General features: G+C 41.8%; 1 protein-coding gene and 1 non-coding gene across 2 annotated transcripts in view; one reads left to right on the top strand and one right to left on the bottom strand.

Annotated features, from left to right (window-relative positions):
• LRP1B (LDL receptor related protein 1B) overlaps positions 1-21,192 on the top strand; it is a 2,076,109-nt gene that overhangs the window by 976,315 nt on the left and 1,078,602 nt on the right. The gene's annotated exons all lie outside the window — the stretch shown is intronic.
• LOC149445599 (U6 spliceosomal RNA) lies at positions 20,207-20,312 on the bottom strand. Its single transcript, XR_016306379.1, has one exon. It is a non-coding gene; the product is annotated as a U6 spliceosomal RNA (small nuclear RNA).

The following is a 21,192-nucleotide window of genomic DNA, read 5'->3' as shown; positions in this document are numbered from 1 at the left end:
TGTATTATACATGGAGATCATATCCCCCTTATGTATTATACATGGAGATCATATCCCCCCTTAATCTCCTCTTCTCAAGAGAGAATAAATTCAGTTCCTCTAATCTTTCCTCATAGCTGATCTCCTCCATGCCTCTTATCAGTTTGGTTGCCCTTCTCAGTACTTTCTCCAGTTCCCCAATGTTCTTTTTGTTAATTGGTGCCCAAAACTGAACTGCATATTCCAGATGAGGTCTTACTAATGATTTGTACCGGGGTAATATGATATCTCTCTGGAGTCTATACCTCTTTTAATACAAGAGAGGATTTTGCTCGCTTTAGAAACCGCAGCTTGGCATTGCATGCCATTATTAAGCTTGTGATCTACCAGAACCCCCAGATTCTTCTCCACCATTGATTCCCCCAGTTGTACCCCCCCAGTATGTATGATGCATGCATATTCTTAGCCCCCAAGTCCAGAACCTTACATTTATCAACATTAAACCTCATTTGCCACATAGTTGCCCAATTAATCAGTGCATTGAGGTCAGTTTTCCTATCTATTTACTAACACTAGCAGCATAAGGATTAACAATAGCCAATGTTGGTTGAGAGAGTAAAGTTCCACTTTAATAGAAGGACCAAATCCCAGAATATTGTCTGTGTTGAGGACACTGAATTGGTTCACAGCCAAATACATACATTTGTGACAAGAATAAATCAGTGCACATATGCTTATATACACAACCTTCAGCTCTAAATCATCACTTTGGCGCAGATTCAAGGTTAAAGAGATATTGCTTTCTAAGACAACATGGTCGATGTCAAATGGTTTGTATCCCTCAGGTATAATTTTGTCACCATGGCCTTTGTACAAACACCAGATATAATAAAGGATTTCAAGAAGTGTGACAAAGCATCTATTTCCCAGAAATCTGAAGTTGAGCTTTGGACGCCTTCCTCTTTTTGCTCATTTATTCTCCTGAACTGAAATTGCTGCCTTCCAATGTTTGCTGCTCAGGCACGGCACCTCCCGAATTGCTGCTTCTCAGCAGGGCTCCTTGTAAATCTTTAAAGCTTACAGCACCTTTTCAGTGGGAGAAACTGTTGTCTTTGAGTCAAATTTATTTCTTTTTGTAAACTTTATAAATGATTAAACTGATGTTTTCTATCTGTTGTTTTAATCTGTACATACATTTGTTATGTACTTCTCCAGAGCTTCCCCCATCCTCTGGAACTCTCTACCCCAATTTATCAGACTATCACCTACTCTGCTCACTTGTAGGCGATCTCTGAAAACCTATCTCTTCAGGGAAGCCTAGCCTGTCCTCAGCTAATAATGGAATCTTCTACTCTTCCAACCAGTCCATCCCCCACAGTTACTACCTTTTGTACCACTATCCCCTCTCTCCTAGATTGTAAGCTCCAAGGATCAGGGCCCTCCTATCCCTCTTGTATTGAACTGTATTGTTGCTGTATTTTCTCCCTTTATATTATAAAGCGCTGAGCAAACTGTTGGCGCTATATAAATCCTGGTAATAATAATAAGTTATGCAAATTAATATTCAGTACATTATGAATAGGTTACCTAAAGTAACAGCATAGCAGAGCCGCTTGCTTTGTTGCTCCCTTTGTCTGATTAAAATCTTCAACTCCGCTCTCTAATGGAAGCGAAGGTACTGTTGTAATGATACAAATTCTGTACACAACAGGTGTTCCCCGAATAGTAAGGCTCCATGTACACAGGACATTTGGAAAACACTTCTGAACAATGGGAACTGCCTGCTGGAAAATGTAGGTTAAAAAAAGTCTGTTTAGCCGCGTTTGCATACCGCGTTTATGCACGTTTATGAGCTTTTGTGTTCAGATAACCTCAGAATGCCCAGAATGCACTGAAAACAATAAAAAAATTAACTATTTCAGACATTTTGAGAGAAATAGAGAGAGCAGTATTTGTCGAAATTAGCTGTATTTTTTTTTTCTGTGGTGTTTGGATGTGTTCCAGCTCATTTCTGTGCAGGAATTATTGCAGCAGTGTCTAACATATTTTCTTTCATGCAAATCCTCAAAGTATGGTGTACCAGGTCCATTTGAGTACTGGGAAAATGCTTTGCATGCATTTTTCATGATGGAAAAGGCTCTGGACAGCATCTGGAAATGGAAGAGTTAGAAAAAAATTTCCAAATGCAAACGCTTATAAATGTGGTTAGCCACGTTTTAGACGCATTTACAAGCATTTGGCATTTGCAATACTTATAAAATCTACTCCTGGATGCAAGTTTGGTGTGTTCAAAAAAACGACTGTAAACTCAACTGCCTGTAAACGACTGTAAACAAAGATGTGTACATGGACACATAGGAAAACATTCGAGAGAGTTCAGGAGCTGCTGAAAAAGACGCAGAAAAGATCCTAAACGTGAGTTGATCAGCTGCAGTGTACATGGAGCCTTAAGGTCTAACATCTTGTTTATTCTAAAGGACGTGTAGAAAGGAATATTGCTTTCATCAGTCCTGCAAGCTTTCTCTCCACCTGTTCCTGTATTCATGGCTGGTCCTACTAAGCAGCACCTCTTCTTTGGTCGTGCGTTCATGCTGATGCATCACATACAGGGTCGGATTGATAACTCATGGAGCCCCCGGGCAATAGGTGATAATGGGGCCCTTGTGTCTTTGCCCAAACTCAAAAAAGCCTATGAAAAAGGTACCAGGGGCATCTCATGGGGCCCCTACTGACCCCCGGCCCTCGGGCAGTGCCTGAGTTTCCAAATGGTCAGTCCGCCCCTGATCACATACAATGTGAAAACTGTGGCCTTGCATTTCACATGAAAATGTCTAGGACCTGTCACCATTATGAGAATGGAGCCGGAGTAAAAAAAAGCACTGGCTGCCATGAAAGGGACACAAATGGTTCATATTCCACTCAATCTATTGACCCTACTATATGGGGGGGAGGTCATCCAAACATAATTTTTACAGGCTGCCCAGAGCCCATCTTTAAGGCTTGTCACAGGAAGCTTTACATTAAATACCTTTTTCACAATTGCAAGATGAAAATAGAGGACAAAATGTAATCAAATGCAAAAACAAAAATTTTATGGCAAATTCAAGTTTATTGTAATTTTATACTCCTCCTTACTCAGAGCTTGTAGGAAGAAGGACCATAGTACAAACATGAGCTTCCAACAAAGGGGTTTGTTATTCATTTTATAATTTTTAATATTATTATACAAGATTTATATAGCACCAACAGTTTGAGCAGCACTTTTCAGCATGAGGGCAGACAGTACAGTTACAATACAATTCAATACAGAGAAATCAGAGGGCCCTGCTCCTTAGAGCTTACAATCTAAAAGGGAGGGTCAAGTGATACAAAAGGTAATAACCAGGGTTTTTCAGCAGGAACAAGGGGGGACACAGTTCTGGCACCTCCAGCACTGACTGTATGTAATGGCAAGGGGTGCTGGGGTGTGCTGGTTGGTCTATTGATGCTGGTTGCTGGAGGGAATTTATTTTCCCGTGGGGGGGGGGTCTATTTTTGCTGGAGGGGATCTATTTTTGCATGGGGATTCTATTGTTGCTGTGGGGAGTTCTATTATTGCTATAAGGGGATCTATAGTTGTTAGGGAGGGTCTTATGTTTCTGGGGGGGAGTTATTTGGGAATGATCTACTGTAATGTTGAGGGAGGAGTCTATTATTGCTGGCTGCTGGAGGATTTTTGTATGCTGCCTTCTGGGAGATATGTTGCTGCTGGGGTGGATATATTGTTGCTGGAGGTGGTCTGTTGTTGCTGGAGGTGGTCTATTGTTGCTGGCTGCAGAGGATCTATTTTACTACTTTTTTTGCTATCATTAACAAATTCCATACAAATTATTCAGCACTATAAAATGATACTTAGCTGTGTATTCTCTAAAAAGGACGATACTGGGAGGTGAGTAGGGGGTGGAACCAGGGGATGGTGCTCAGAGGTGGGGAGGGGGTGGAGACAAGGGTGACTCAGAAGGGGGGAGTTCCTGCACCTATCCTCTGAGGGAAAAAAAGCCCTGGTAATAACTGTGGGGCATGAGCTGATGGAGAAAAATAAAGTAAAATTGTTAGGTGAATGCAGGATAAGCATCTCTGAAGAGAAGGGTTTTCAGTGATCATCTAAAAGTGGTAAGAGTAGGAAATAGACAGACTGGGGTAGAGAGTGCCATAGAATGGGAGAGGCTTGGGAAAAGTCCTGGAGTTGAGCATGGGAAGAACTGACAAGGGATCTAGAGAGCAGGAGGTTTAGGGAGGAACAAAGAGAATGATTTGGTTGGTGTTTTGATGGGTAGTGATGTAGCTGGGGGCAGAGTTGTGGATGGCTTTGTAAGTTGCTGTTAGTATTTAATTTGTTGGGTGTGTAGAAGCCAGTGGAGGGATTGGCAGGGAGGGGTAGCAGACACTGAACAGTTGGTAAGGTGGATGAGCCTGGCAGTAACATTCATAATGGACTGGAGGGGGATAGCCTATGTCAAAATAAGCCAATGAGGAGGAAGTTGCAGTAGTTGAGGCGAGAGATCACCAGGGAGCGAATTAGCAGCTTTGTGGTGTCATTGATTAGGAAGAGACGTATTTTGGAAATGTTGCACAGGTTGAGGCAGCGAGCTTTGGACAGTGATTTTAACTTATTATGGTGTAAAACAACAGGGTGGCAAACTTTCAGATTTAATAAGTTAAAAAAACAAAAACTAAAAGCAACAGAACTTGTTTTGTTTGTAAGATTTTCTAACCTTGAAGGTTCCCCTAGTTTTATAGTCAGCAAAATTGTTCCCGCAAAATCACAGTAGTTTACCTAGTTAATTTGAAATCACTTGGCAGTACTTGTAACGTAGACAGTATTGTTACAAATGTACCGTTGAGGGAGATCATAATGTATTCTGCCAGCCGCACATAACAAATAGCATTCTGTGTGATTTTGTACAATTAAGGAGCATATTATGTGATAGGGAACAGCAAAACACATTTCAGCAAATTCTGATCTTTCATTACACTGGTTTTAGCATTTTAGCACTTTCTCTATAAATATTCTGTCCTATTTTCACTTTTATATACTTAAGTCAAGCTTATTATAAACCTAGAAGCACCTAGATGGGAAGGCTACCTAATGACCTTTCATATTGGCATTGCTTCAGTACATCAGACCTTCACTGCTTTGTGAAACCTTTTGGTGACCTGGTCCCAGTGTCCTGATAGGACATGAGAAAAAATCTCCATAATAGTGAGATTGAAGGCAATAAAAAGGGGCAGCACAGTGGCTAAATGGTTAGCATTTCTGCCTGGCAGTACTAGGGCTGTTGGTTCGAATCCCAGCCACAGCACCTCCTGCCTGGAGTTTGCATGTTCTCCCTGTGCCTGCGTGGGATTCCTCCGGGTACTCCAGCTTCCTCCCACACTCCAAAGACATGCTGGTAAGTTAATTGGATCCTGTCTACATTGGTTCTTGTATATGAATGTGAGTTAGGGACCTTAGATTGTATGCCCCTTGAGGGTTAGGGACTGATGTGAATGTACAATATACAGGTGAAACTCAAAAAATTAGAGTATCATGCAAAAGTTCATTTATTTCAGTAATGCAACTTAAAAGGTGAAACTAATATATGAGATAGACTCATTACATGCAAAGCAAGATAGTTCAAGCTGTGATTTGTCATAATTGTGATGATTATGGTTTACAGATCATGAAAACCCCAAATCCACAATCTCAGAAAATGAGAATATTACATGCAATCAATAAAACAAGGATTGTACATAGAACAATATCGGACCTCTGAAAAGTATAAGCATGCATATGTACTCAGTACTTGGTTTGGGCCCCTTTTGCAGCAATTACTGCCTCAATGCGGCATGGCATGGAAGCTATCAGCCTGTGGCACTGCTGAGGTGTTATGGAAGACCAGGATGCTTCAACAGCGGCCTTCAGCTCTTCTGCATTGTTCGGTCTCATGTCACTCATCTTTCCTTGGCAATGCCCCATAGATTCTCTATGGGGTTCAGGTCAGGCGAGTTTGCTGGCCAATCAAGCACAGTAATCCCACGGTCATTGAACCAGGTTTTGGTGCTTTTGGCAGTGTGGGCAGGTGCCAAGTCCTGCTGGAAAATGAAGTCAGCATCCCCATAAAGCTCATGTGCGGAAGGAAGCAGAAAGTGCTCCAAAATCTCCTGGTAGACGGCTGCGTTGACCCTGGACTTAATGAAGCGCAGTGGACCAACACCAGCAGATGACATGGCTCCCCAAATCAACACAGACTGTGGAAACTTCACACTGGACTTCAAGCATCTTGCAGTGTGTGCCTCTCCATTCTTCCTCCATACTCTTGGTCCTTGGTTTCCAAATGAGATGCAAAAGTTGCTCTCATAAGAAAAGAGGACTTTGGACCACTGAGCAACAGACCAGGTCTGTTTTTCTTTACCCAGGTAAGACGCTTCTGACGTTTGTTGTTCAGGAGAGGCTTGACAAGAGGAATATGACATTTGAAGCCCATGTCCAGGATCCGTGTGTGTGTGGTGGCTCTTGATGCACTGACTCCAGCCTCAGTCCACTCCTTGTGAAAGTCCCCAACACTTTTGAATGGCCTTTTCCTGACAATCCTCTCCAGGCTGCAGTCATCCCTGCTGCTTGTGCACCTTTTTCTTCCACACTTTTCCCTTCCACATAACATTCTATTAATGTGCTTTGATACATCACTTTGGGAACATCCAACTTCTTTTGCAATTACCTTTTGAGGCTTTCCCTCCTCTGGGGCACTTTGAGCCTAGAATATTGCACCTTTTCACAATATTCTCATTTTCTGAGATTGTGGATTTGGGGTTTTCATGAGCTATAAGCCATAATCATCACAGTTATGACAAATCACGGCTTGAACTATCTTGCTTTGCATGTAATGAGTCTATCTCATATATTAGTTTCACCTTTTAAGTTGCATTACTGAAATAAATGAACTTTTGCGCGATATTCAAATTTTTGAGTTTCACCTGTATATGTAAAAGAGCTGCGTAAATTTACAACGCTATATAAGTACCTGAAATAAATAATCCTAAATTTTCCCCTCTCTATCTAAAACAAAATAAAAATCTCACAATTAAAGAATTTGCAGATGTCCCATTTCTAGTCCCACTAGGGCAGTGGGGGTTATTTACTAAAACTGGATTATGCACAATCTGGTGCAACTCTGCATGGAAACCAATCGGCTTACACATTTTCTTGCCAATGCTTAATTGAACAAGCTGAAGTTAGAAGCTGATTGGCTAAAATGCACAGCTGCACCAGATTCTGAGTGCGCCAGTTTTAGTAAATCATCTACTCCACTGTTTCTCAACCAGAGTTCCGTGTAACCCAAGGGTTCCTTTTGAGGTTGCTGAGGGTTCCTTAAGCAGTGAGCAATGGTAGATGGATCTTTTACATACAGTACTGTGCAAAAGTTACAGGCAGATGTGAATAAATGCTGTAAATTCAGAATGTTTTAAAAAAAATATATTTTAATTGTTTATTTTTATCAATTTACAAAATGCAAAGTGTGCGAGCAGAAGAAAAATCTAAAACAAATCAATATTTGGTGTGACTACCCTATGGCATCAAACCAGCATCAATTCAATTCATCAAGCTTTTTTGAAAAAGCACAAAGAAACTGGCAACATTGAGGACCAAAGACACAGTGGTCGGCCAAGGGAACTTGATGCAGCAGATGAAAGACACATCATACTTCCTTCCGACATTGGAAGATGTCCAGCAGTGCCATCAGCACAGAACCAGTGGAAACTAGTGGGATTCAGGTGCAGAAGTCTAGCCAGAAGTGGTCTTCATGGAAGAATTGCAGCCAAAAAGCTATACCTCTGTCACCGAAACAAGGCTAAGTGACCCTTAGTGAAAACAAAGGGAATGGGGTGCAAAAAACAACAGGTGCTCTGGACTGATTTTAAATATTTGTCTATAGCAGGAGGCAGTTTGTTAGCCGAAAGGCTGGAGAGCGGTACAATAATGAGTGTCTGCAGGCAACAGTGAAGCATAGTGGAGGTTCCCTGCATGTTTGGAGCTGCATTTCTGCGAATGGATTTGGAGATTTGGTCAGAGTCAATGGTCATACTATCATACCCTATCATCTTGGATATATGTGATTTGTTCCAAATTTATTTTGCACAGGACAACGACCACAAATATACAGCCATGTTAGGAGCTGAATGGCTACCATGACCAGCTGCACCAGATTTTGCACTCTCAAGTTTTAGTAAATCAACTACATTGAGTTTTTTTTCCTGAAAGTGAATTTGTAGATAAAGGCATAAGTGTCAAACTGCATTTACAGACTGGTGCTATGAGTCTGTAGCAGGGGCAGACTGACAACTCATGGGTCCCCCGGGCAATAGGGGATCATGGGGCCCCTGTGTCCTTGCCCAAACTCAAAAAAGCCTATGAAAAAGGTACCAGGGGCATCTCATGGGGCCCCCTACTGAATCCGGGCCCTCGGGCAGTGCCCAAGCTTCCAAATGGTCAGTCCACCCCTGGTCTGTAGTATGAGTAGGAGAGATTTAGATGCCCTACATGGTTCCATCTGAACAGAGAACATTTCTAGTGTTTTTGAACACGACAGCTCCTAGTTGTCAGTGGTTGCTAAGAAAGTAGCAGATGCTTGCAAAACAAATAGGCAGCTCTTGAACTGTTTTAGTGTTTTGTGAGCAGTCAGTCTTTTCACTCAACAGCAATTTCCCACAACAGAGCGAGTCCTGAGCAATAGTCAGCTCACATATAAAAAAGAACAATGGACAGGAAAGTCTAATAATGAGGTCCGACTACTGGGTAAGATGCAAACCTAGGAATGGACATGAACGTTGGTTGTTGTGGTAAGGAGTCCCGGGCACGCCCTCGACACCTCCCGTCTCTATACCACGCAGTACGGTCCCTGTGGCATTGCAGGCATTTTTGTCTTTTGCTCTACACCGAGCTATTGAACCTCATCCCAGGACACCAGGCGACCTGTCCGGATCTAGGGAAGGAAGCCATTGACCAGACCCCTCTGAGTGACAACCTCTATACAGAGGAGGAGATTCTACACCAGGCTGTGCCTAAAGGAGACCTCTATATCTGATCAATGCACATTAAGATTGCGCTTCCGGTGAGTGCGCATTCTTACCATTATTGTTGCTCTTCACCGGATCACCATTCGCTCACACTGGGCTAAGATAGCTGATACATCTGCTACCATTACTGATTTGGATTTGTTATCACCGGACACTTTGTGACTTTATCATTGCTTGCGACATTTATATCTTGGACATATGTTTTTATGTATTACTGGTATTCCTAGTTACCACAGGACTTTTTTATATCACTCAGGTTATTTCTTTCAACTTTTTAGCGCTGCACTGTGTTTTTTTTTCATTATCTCTGGAAAGGTTTGTGGTTCCTTTTTCGTGCTATAGCTGCTAACTGTAAGCGCTCACTAAGGACACATAAAAGAGCTTTTCCCCAGGAGAGATTGAGTTGAGCATCATTCCGTCCAGAAGAGAACTAGACTGCAGAGCGAATGACTCTATGGGGGACAGCAATTTTTTATACTAGGAAACATTAAAAAAAAAAAGTAAAATTGGACGTTTGTGGTGAAGTCTAGACAGCCAAAAGCAAACAGTGCCAGTTCCAGAGTTTTACTTGGTGTCAGCCTCTTGTAGTCTCAGTACAGCAGGCCTCAGACTGGGGGAGGGAAAAGCAGTACAAGGAACCAATCAGTTCATTCACTGACCAGGAGTATGCTGGTAGGAGGAGAGAGCAGAGTGAAAGAGAGATCAGCTTATCTTTCACTGGGGGTGGGTCTCTGACAGCCACGGCATGTAGAAAGTGGGTTCAATACTGCAGGCCTTCAAGGCTGAGGACATCTAGTGGCAGAAAATAAATACTGCAGGGGACGTCTCCAAATTCAATTGAGTACTGCAGTAAAAGCTGTTTTCTAATTTAATTTTTATTTTTTATTTTTCTATTCAACATTTTTTTTTTTCTGAATGGAATTCGACCTTAATAAGGTACACACTTTTTGATAACATTACTATACAAAGCTGATCACTCTCTATATCTAAAAGACTTGAACATGACTAAAGTTCCAAGTTGTTCCAGGCCTCCAGGCCTTGGAGTAGTTCACATTTGGTATACTTCGTTCAGGATTAATCACAGTACATCGCTGTGGCACTTATCTACGCTGGCTCACAGTTTGGGGAATTTGCTGTACCATGTATTGGATTAACATAGCACTTAAAGTTTTCTCAGCATACCCAGGACGCCTACAATCTATAAAGTATTTGACATACAGCAGATATATTGTTATCAACCCACTCTTACAAATGAGTCTTGGATTACCTCGGTGCCTAGAGGATCCACTGCGGTTTTCTACCGAGGGGAAACGGTTAAAATAAATCAGCTTTTATTGGGTTTAATGTGGTTTGAAGCCTGTACAAGGGACTGAGTGTTTAATTCATCAGTAATGCAGTTTTCTTTACCATACAACCTGTTTTGCAGAGTCTGATTATGCACTCGTCCATACAGACAATAGCGAGCGGAGAAATCAGCTCATCTTTCGTAGAACTAATGCTTTTATTTTAGCTCCATTGAGCAGTTCATGAAGCTTTGCCTTTTTTTTTTTTTCTCTGAGTCTTCCACTAAATTCAGATCTTAGCACTTATATCAAGGTGAATGAGAAGCGTTCATGGCCAATTTATATAAAGCAAGATATGTGCATAAATTAACGGGAAGCAATAGGTGGAACTGTCATAAGATGGTAATTTAAATGTGAGCGCGGAGAATTGAAGTCCATTGTGACTTATGTGCGCCTAATTGATGAGTTTTTTAACAGAATCTGAAATGGTGAATGGTTCTCTTGAAGAGAATATGCAGTATGTGTATGTATATGTGTATATATATATATATATATATATATATATATATATATATATATATATAAAATCCACATGCATTACAGCACAGTAGATATACACATGTAGCCAGTATCATAGCAACTTCCGGCATCCCTGCCCTTTATAGTTATTGACCTGTACCATGCTGTGAGCTAAAAATATGAGGGCTCAGGTCTTAATTAGCTTGATATATAACATATATATAACATGAGATACTAAGGAGGTCTTACCACCCAGGGGTGGACTGATAACTCATGGGGCCCCCGGGCAATAGGGGATTATGGGGCCCCTGTGTCCTCGCCCAAACTCAAAAAAGCATATAAAAAGGTACCGGGGGCATTTCATGGGGCCCCCTACTGACCCCGGGCCCTCGGGCAGTGCCCGAGTGCTCGAATGGTCAGTCCGCCCCTGCTTACTAATATTTATTCCATGTGAATAATGAAATTAAATGACGGGTGTGTACCCACCAAGCTGGTTGTGAATGGCTGGTGTCCGGTAGGTTTGGTAACAGAACATGACATTGCGTGGCACTGTCATGGACCTTTGAAAGACAAAAATGAATACAGAACTATAGGGCCTCACAGGGGTGGACTGACAACTCATGGGGCCCCCAGGCAATAGGGGATCATGGGGCCCCTGTGTCCTTGCCCAAACTCAAAAAAGCCTATGAAAAAGTTACCAGGGGCATCTCATGGGGGCCCCTACTGACCCCGGGCCCTCAGGCAGTGCCCGTGTTTCCAAATGGTCAGTCCGCCCCTGTTACCACCTATTAACTCTTACCTATAGCAAGCTTTTGCTTACAAAAAGGGGGTTCTTACCATATATTGCAATACATGTTCAAGCTGGCCAGCTGCATCAAAGTGATCCCCCTCTGGCCAGTCCAACTCTATCTAACCAACTCTTATATGCTAAAATAGCTACTCTTGAAAATATAAACATATAGGGGTCGATTTACTAAAGGCAAATAGACTGTGCACTTCGAAAGTGCAGTTGCTCCAGAGCTTAATAAATGTGGGAAAGCTTTGATGATTTCCATCATCTAATCATGTGCAAGCAAAAATGTTTAGGTTTTTTTTTTAATTTTCCTTGCATGGTATTCTTTATAAAGTGAAGTTTCACCTCATTTACCAAGCTCTGGATCAACTGCACTTGTAGACTGCACAGTCTATTTGCCTTTGTTAAATCAACCCCATAAATACCAATTTAGGAGAGATACAGCTGGGGGTCCAGGGCTTTTTTCACAGCAGAGTTACAGAAAGATGAGCACATCAATGTGATGATTCTCCATTCAGTGCCAGTCACAGGCTGTGAGGAGGGACAAGACCTGTGAGTTTTATTTAACTCCAGTAGAGAAAAATCAGGTCTTCTGTCCTGCTAGACAAGATGGTGTTGTATTAGGGAGAGCTGTGCAATTTAGAAATACAAATCCTTTGACAGGTAAAACAGCTTCAATATACACTCACCGGCCACTTTTTAGGTACACCTCTTTAATTGCTTGGTAACACAAATTGCTAATCACACAGCAACTCAATGCACTTAGGTAGCTAGACGTGGTGAAGACGACTTGCTGAAATTCAAACTGAGTATCAGAATGGGGAAGGAAAAGGGGATTTAAGTGACTTTGGAAGTGACATGGTTGTTGGTGCTAGATGGGCTGATCTGAGTATATCAAAAATTGCTGATCTACTGGGATTTTCAAGCACAGCCATCTCTAGGGTTTACAGAGAATGGTCTGAATAAAAAAGAGAAAATATCCAGTGAGCGGCAGTTGTGTGGACAAAAATGTCTTGTTGATGTCAGAGGTCAGAGGAGAATAGGCAGACTGGTTTGAGATGATAGAAAAATATTGTTTTTTTTCTCAAAAGTGTCTGTTTTTTTGTTTATAGTGCAAAAAAAATCCGCGCAGCGGCCATCAAATACCACTGAAAGAAAGCTCCATTTGTGGGAAAAAGGACATAAATTTCACTTAGGTGCAGCTCTGCATGACTGAGCAATTGTTAGTTAAAGTAATCAGCGCAGTTTTGCAAAAAATGGCCTGGTCAGGAAGGGGGTTAAATCCTCTGGAGGGCAAGTGGTTAAATGGCAGCAGTATGAGTATCTGAGTGTGACCTGCTATCAGCCTCTTGCAGCCCCTGTACAGCAGGGCTGGGATGTGAGAGGAAGAAGCAGCACAAGGAGCCAATCAACTAATGTGCTGACAAAGGAGCATTGTTATTGATTTTATCTCTGTCCACCTTAAACAATTTAGACATTCCCAGTTTTTGCTGCCAATATGCATCAGCTGAATACGATTTTTTAAAGGCCTCATGCATATGGCGTCCAGGGCCATAAGACATAAAACGAAATCATTTTTCCCCACCCATCAGCCACACAAGTCTACCCGTGTGCAGCTGCATACAGCCACTGATTTCTATGAGCAGCTGAGCATAGCACCTGTAGCTCCTGAGTGGGGAAATACGCCTACGTTTTACATCCTACAACCCTAGGCGCTTGTGTGCCTTAAATGGCACTCAGCTGATGCATACTGCAGGAAAAAATGGGAAATATGAAAAACATTTTGGGGAGAAATGTATAGAGGAAGTCTGTTCTTGTGAGCAAGCCAGGAGTGGTGACATGCATCAGAAAGGATTGGTTCCCAGGTGGAGACATTGATGTATGCAGTAATTTTGCTAATAACTAATAATTAAATGGCATGGAATGTGGCTGATACATTTTTTCATAATTCTGTTGGGTGGCCGGCATTCGGGTTCTCCATGTACAGGAGGGGTGAGTTTTGAGCCGACTTGTGCATTTGGGTATGTTTTAGCAAAACATGGGAATTAAAAAAAACAAAACAAAAAAAAAAGAGGAAAAAGACAATATTACAATTATTATTATAATCAAATGTGCCATATATATATATATATATATATATATATATATATATATATAGGCAGCACAGTGGCTAAATGGTTAGCACTTTCACCCGGCAGTACTAGGGTTGTTGGTTCGAATCCACCTGCCTGGAGTTTGCATGTTCTGCCTGTGTGGGTTTCCTCCAGGTACTCTGGTTTCCTCCCACACTCCAAAGACATGCTGGTAGGTTAATTGGCTCCTGTCTAAATTAGCCCTAGTATATGTATGTATAAATGTAAGTTAGGGACCTTAGATTGTACGCCCCTTGAGGGTTAGGGACTGATGTGAATGTACAATATATATGTAAAGCTCTGTGTAAATTGACAGCGCTATATAAGTACCTGAAATAAATATACACTGCTCAAAAAAAGTAAAGGAACACTTTGAAAACACATCAGATTTCAATGGGGAAAAATATCATGCTGGATATCTATACTGAAATGGACTGGGTAATGTGTTAGGAATGTAAGGATGCCCCATGGTTTGATGGAAATGAAACCTACAGAGGACTGAATTCAAAAAAATCAAAGTGAAAAAATTATGCAGTAGGCTAGTCCATTTTGCTGAATTTTCATTGCAGCAACTCAAAATGGTACTTTGTATGGCCCCCACATGCTTGTATGCATGCCTGACAATGTCGGGGCATGCTCCTAATGAAATGACGGATGGTTTCCTGGAGTATTTCCTCCCAGATCTGGACCAGGGCATCACTGAGCTCCTGGAAAGTCTGAGGTGCAACCTGGCGGCATCAGATTAACTAAAACATGATATCCCAGAGGTGTTCTATTGGATTTAGGTCAGGCGAGTGTGGGGGCCATTTAATGGTATCAATTCCTTCATCCTCCAGGAACATACTCTCGCCACATGAGGCCGGGAATTGTCATGCATCAAGAGGAACCCAGGACCCACTGCACCAGTGTAGGGTCTGACAATGGATTCATCCCAATACCAAATAGCAGTCATGGTGCCATTATCTAGCCTGTAGAGGTCTGTGTGTCCCTCCATGGATATGCCTCCCCAGACCATCACTGACCCACCACCAAAACAGTCATGTTGAACGATGTTACAGGCAGCATAACATTCTCCACGACTTCTCCAGACCCTTTAATGTCTGTCACATGTGTTCAGAGTGAACCTGCTCTCATCTGTGAAAAGCACAGGGCACCAGTGGCGGAACTGCCAAATCTACTGTTCAATGGAAAAAGCCAATCGAGCTCTATGGTGCCGAACAGTGAGCACAGGGTCCACTAGAGGACGTTGGGCCCACAGGCCACCCTCATGAAGTCTGTTTCTGATTGTTTGGTCAGAGACACCTGGGCTGCTGGAGTTAATTTTGTAGGGCTCTGGCAGTGCTCATCCTGTTCCTCCTTACACAAAGGAGCAGATACCGGTCCTGCTGATGGGTTAAGGATCTTCTAAGGCCCTGTCCAGCTCTTCTAGAGTAACTGCCTGTCTCCTGGAATCTCCTCCATGCTCTTGAGACTGTGCTGGGAGACACAGCAAACCTTCTGGCAATGGCTCATAATGATGTGCCATCCTGGAGGAGTTATACTGCCTGTACAGCCTCTGTAGGGTCCAGATATCGCCTCATGCTACCTGTAGTGACACTGACCCTAGCCAAATGCAAAATGTGTGAAAAACAGTCACAAAAGATGAGTCAGTGGCCTCCATCTGTAAAACCATTTCTGTTTTGAGGGTCATCTCATTGTTGCCCATCTAGTGCACCTGTTAATTTCATTAACACCAAAAGCAGCTGAAACTGATTAACAACCCCCTCTGCTACTTAACTGACCAGATCAATATCTCAGGAGTTTAATTGACTTGATGCTATACTCTAATTAAAAAGTGTTCCTTTAATTTTTTTGAGCAGTGTGTGTGTGTGTGTGTGTATATATATATATATATATATATATATATATACACATAAACAGTATATATTTTTTTCTTTCTTTTTCTAATAAAAAAAATAGGGTGAAAAAGGAAACGTCTTTTTTTTTATTTAGGATGATCTTCAAAAATATTTCTGGTTTTATGAAAAGTGCAAAATTTGCCAAGCTGATTATACAGCTTAATGTGAAGTGCGTTGAATTATATTTAGACAGAGCACCACACTAAGCAAGAATAAATGTGATAAGTGTTGAGGAAAGCAGTTTGGAGGATTACTTTTTAGAGCTTTAATCATTTTATTTCACATGTGAAAGAAATATACTCTGCAATTATGAAGAGGAGAGAACGGGGATCTTTGCACATTTAATTCATATATATCAAGGTTGTTTTGTTGCCTGGATGAGATGAGGATAAAAAACAATTCATTTTCAGCAAGAAATCCATTAACAGTTTGAAATGGCAACTGTCATTATTTCTGTAGTAATTGCATTGTGTTTAATTTTTGGCTTCATCGGGGCCGATGTGCTGAATATGTGAGAGCTCCGTATTACAGTATATTCTGAAATCAAATGTATTTAGCTGACATGTGAGTTGGCCTCACATCAGAGTGATCTAGGTCAGGTCTGGATTTCAATCATCCACCCCCTTAGGGCACCTTTACCTTGCTATTCCTATTACCATTGATCTCAAGGGCCTCACAGCTCCTTATAACTTAAAAAATAGATGTATCCTCATACTTCCTAGCATCTAACAACCTCAAAAACAGAACAGCTTTTAATCCCTCCCCATTCCACATGAACACTGTTCAGGTTGATATTACTCAATTAGTGCCATTCTGGGGCTACATTAGATGATCATGGCATGAATAAAATTAAAAATTATTATTTTTAATTTCTTACTTGGCCCAGACTTCTACAAGGCTTTTAATGAGACTTTGGGCTCTTTTACACTGGTAGCCATAAGGACTGTAAAAAAGACAGTTGAGCTGTGGTTTTATCTCCCCCTGACTGCCCATCCTAGTTACAGATGGATGGGGCTGTGCATGTGCTGGGGCTGTGATCCTTAACTCAGCCTTCAAAGTTTGATAGGTGGCACTGCCTGTCAAGTGCGTCCACTAAGTTCAATGGGAGTGCACCACAAACATGCACCAAACACTTGGCTCATGATTGCAGTATGGTGTGGTATTAAAAAAAAAAAAAAAATCACCTGACAGCCGCCGCTGTCAGGAAAGAAATCCATGGTCCCTGGCAGATTACTTTTCATAGGGCAGTAGACTCTGCCACGCATGTGAAATATATACCTCATCTGAGTGAGCATGCAAGGAATTTGTCACTGTACTGGGCCAATCATAAGCATCCAAACCATTCCGCCCCCCCCTTCCACCTGCGCAGCTGCGTGCATAGATGCCCCCTTGTATACGTGTTGCTGCAGGGTGAGCAATGCCTCGGTCACTTATGATTGATCCTGTACAGGTGACAGCATTCTGGTAGGTTCACTCAGAAGTGTTTGGACAAGTTATAAGTCACAGATCGAAGATGTTCAACTCCAGCCAAAATTGATTGCAATGATGGCACACTGCTCCCCAGAGATGCTGTTAGAAACCACAGGGCCCCATACAACAAACCTGACAGCCCTCCCCCCCCCACAAAAAAAAAGTTTACTATGCTACAATTATGAATGAACACAGTGAGTGATCAGTACCGATCACTCACTGTGTTCATTCAGGAAAGAAAGGGCCTGATAAATGTAACAAATTTACTGGATTCTTCCCCCACTCTCCGTCGTGAATGATCTAATTATGTGCTTGCAGCTGGAAGGAGAGGAGGAAATCCGGCAGCACTGCAGAGGTGGGGGCACACGGGGGGGGGGGGGGGGCGGGCATGGGCAGCAGGTCAGAAATGTATGGTGCACAGGGAGAGTGATGGTTGCAGTGGGGGACAATTACTGGAACCAATCCCCTGTATGTCTCTCTCTGCAACAGCTGAAAGCCAGCGAGGGGAAGAGGAGAAGAAACCAGCTTTCAGCTGCTATAGAGATCCCGTAGAGGTGATAGGTTTCAGTAATTGCCCCCCCCTCACAGCCCCCTTCACCCTCCCTGTCCACATCTGATTCACCCAGCTGCCTGGCCCCCCCTGCTGGCCTAGGCCCCATACAGGAGGACTAGTGGTACCCCCTTATCCACGGCCCTGCTGCCCACTCAAAGCCATGTCACCAACATGTTTTACCCACAGCAGGGAGTGATCATGGTGATCATCATGATTAAATACTGCTATGGGTGAAACAAGTTGAGGACATGGCTTTGGCTAGAGTTAAGCATCTTTGGAGTGCAGCCTGTTATTTTGATGGTGGATTGAAGTGGAGAAAGAGTGGACTCCAAGGCCTTGACACCCTGCAATCAACCGGAGGATACAGGCTGGCCTGGAGAACAGTAAATGGGATTGGGTTAATCTAATATATGCCAAGGTACTAATTTCCAAAGAGACTGTAGTGATCCTTTTATATGTGATAAATGAATCATGTAATGGGTAGCAAGAGTGTGCCTCATCATGCCTATTGTCCAAAAAAAAAGACATCACACTCCCAGAAACAGGTTATAATAGTTGATAAATTATTAATTTATATATAGAAAAATCCAATGCATTTCAGGGATCTATGCCCCCTTCATCAGGGTTATGTAATATATATAGATATATAAACGTTTCTTGAATAGAAAGAAGAGGGATGATTATGGGCAAAAACTAACAGCACAAAGCAGCATGTAACCATTCTGATCTTGTCGAGATACCAAACCCCAATCTGGGATCTTTATAAGTTGAATAAAATTATAATGTATCTGCCGGTACCTTCTGATCAACAATATTAGAACACAATCAGAAAATGCTAAGCTTTAAAGAAACTGCAATTTTTTAAAAAAATATTAAATTGTTATAATAATACTAGAGCTTTTATAGATGTGGTATTCCATCTACAGTTGAAACGTTGTCTTTGTATTATTCTTTGTACACAGTATTTTGTAGATTATTCAATTTTTATGAGAAGGAATGGTAGGTTGTGTGCGTGAATATAAACTGTATCAAAGGTCTCATTTTTTCAATAAATACAAGCAAAAGTATATACATTTTTGTGGACGTAATCAGTTACTCTTCTATGTGGACTGATGTTTTATTTCAAATTTCCAAATCCTGTAATTCAGAGAATTACAAAACAAATTATTACTAGAATATACTGATCATTGTAAAATATTTACTTTTATTTTCCTGTTCTACATCCTTTGGCTCCAACCATCTTCTTAAATTATTTTTCATAGATAGAGATTTTAAAGCCTAATTCGAGCTAAAATTTTTATATTTTTTTTATAATTTAGAGTAGTAGATTGATGGCACTGGAACCTTTAAATAATTGTACTCAAAATTGAATACATCCAAGTTGTCCTAATTCTGCCCCTGTGTAGTATTTGGGTGACTTACGGGCAGCTTCTGATTACCGAGAAACTATCACAATTACCTCAGTGGGAGCAAAAAATGCCTTGGGCTTGGTGGTCATTGAACATAAAAAAGGAACATAACACCTGTGGTCAGTAGAAGAAGGAAAAGTGCCCTATCATAGAAACTTTTTCTCTATACCAGGGATCTCCAAACTTTCTAGACAAAGGGTCAGTTTACTGTCTTTCAGACTTCATGAGGACCGAACTATGGTCAGTGGGAGTTGAAAATGCCTTGGGTTTGGTGGTCATTGAACATAGAAAAAAAACACGCCTGTGGTCAATAGAAGGAGGAAAAGTGCCCTATCATTGATGTCAGTAGGAAGAATAGTGCCCCATCATTGGTATCAGTGGGAGGAATAGTGCCCCATCATTGGTATCAGTGGGAAGAATAGTGCCCCATCATTGGTATCAGTGGGAGGAATAGTGGCCCATCATTGGTATCAGTGGGAGGAATAGTGCCCCATCATTGATGTCAGTAGGAAGAATAGTGCCCCATCATTGGTATCAGTGGGAGGAATAGTACCCCATCATTGATGTCAGTAGGAAGAATAGTGCCCCATCATTGGTATCAGTGGGAGGAATAGTGCCCCATCATTGGTATCAGTGGGAAGAATAGTGCCCCATCATTGGTATCAGTGGGAGGAATAGTGCCCCATCATTGATGTCAGTAGGAAGAATAGTGCCCCATCATTGGTATCAGTGGGAGGAATAGTGCCCCATCATTGGTATCAGTGGGAAGAATAGTGCCCCATCATTGGTATCAGTGGGAAGAATAGTGCCCCATCATTGGTATCAGTGGGAGGAATAGTGTCCCATCATTGGTGTCAGTGGGAGGAATAGTGCCCCATCATTGGTATCAGTGGAAGTAATAGTGCCACGTTGTTGGTGTCAGTGGGAAAAATAGTGCCCAGTTATTGGTGTTATTGGAAGGAATAGTGCTCCAATGTTGGTGTCAGTAAAAGGAATAATGCCCAATCGTTAGTGTCAGTAGAGAGAATAGTGCCCAACCATTGTCATTGCGAGGGAGATTGCCCAATTGTTTTTTTTAATATAGAATGCTTCATGAATTTTGCATGTCATCCTTGCGCAGGGAGCATGCTAATCTTCTCTGCATCGTTCTAATTTTAGTATATGTTAGGCTGAAGTAAGCACACATTGCCCTGTTGGTGTTGTAGGATGAATAATGTCTTGTATCAATGAGGGAAATGGTGCCCAAAATGCCAGATGAAGGCAAGCAAACGGTCACAGCTTGGAGACCACTGCTCTATACAAACGTACTACGCAACACTACTATATTCTCCATCATAAGCAATGCATTTGTGCCACTGTAAACCCAACTCCCTAATTCTCTTTGACAAAATTCATGTGTGCACTGTTGTACTCACTTCTTCACAGCCACTTCTGCCTCATCTGGTTTCCCCTTCTTTACATTTCTTCAGCCATCTGTGCACATTGCTGTTGTCAATGGTGTCATCTTTGTAAACATTCTGTCACCTTCTATGGATGTTGGACAGCCTGCTCCCTTCCTCCATCAATAACTCAGTAACAACACACTTCTTCTGCTTGGAATCCATTATATACCTGCAATGAACTTTGTACTTCATCAGAGCTACTCTGCCACCCCAATATAACACTTTAGCTTCCAGATAAAACAGAACAAAATTCCAATTTCACATTTAGGGTTATGAGGGGCTTGTCTAGATCTATGAAAATACCACCTTACATGGAATTTTCAGTAGGATCCCTACTTAACAAAAAAAAACAACCCTTCTGTGGTACTTTGATTACTCTTTGGACAGTGCAGCATTGTTTCAAATGTAATGTAACGCAATCTAACAAACGTTTTCTATTTTATTCTTTGCCACTAAACACACTTTATTTATTATGTTACCTTGAACTTTCACAGTTGTACTAACTCCTATTCTGTACTGGAATTGCTCACTCTAATTTTACTGCACACTGCAAGCTTCCCGCTAAAAAGGTTTTGGGAACCACAATCGGGCTCAGGGTAGGATTTCTGCTGCTGTTCC

The sequence above is a fragment of the Staurois parvus genome, unplaced genomic scaffold (genome assembly GCF_062004578.1).
Source record: "Staurois parvus isolate SC_StPar_1 unplaced genomic scaffold, SC_StPar_1.0 ptg000716l, whole genome shotgun sequence".
Classification (NCBI taxonomy): Eukaryota; Metazoa; Chordata; class Amphibia; order Anura; family Ranidae; genus Staurois; species Staurois parvus.
Note: the sequence above shows the minus strand (reverse complement) of the source record. Positions and strands in the feature narration are given on the sequence as shown.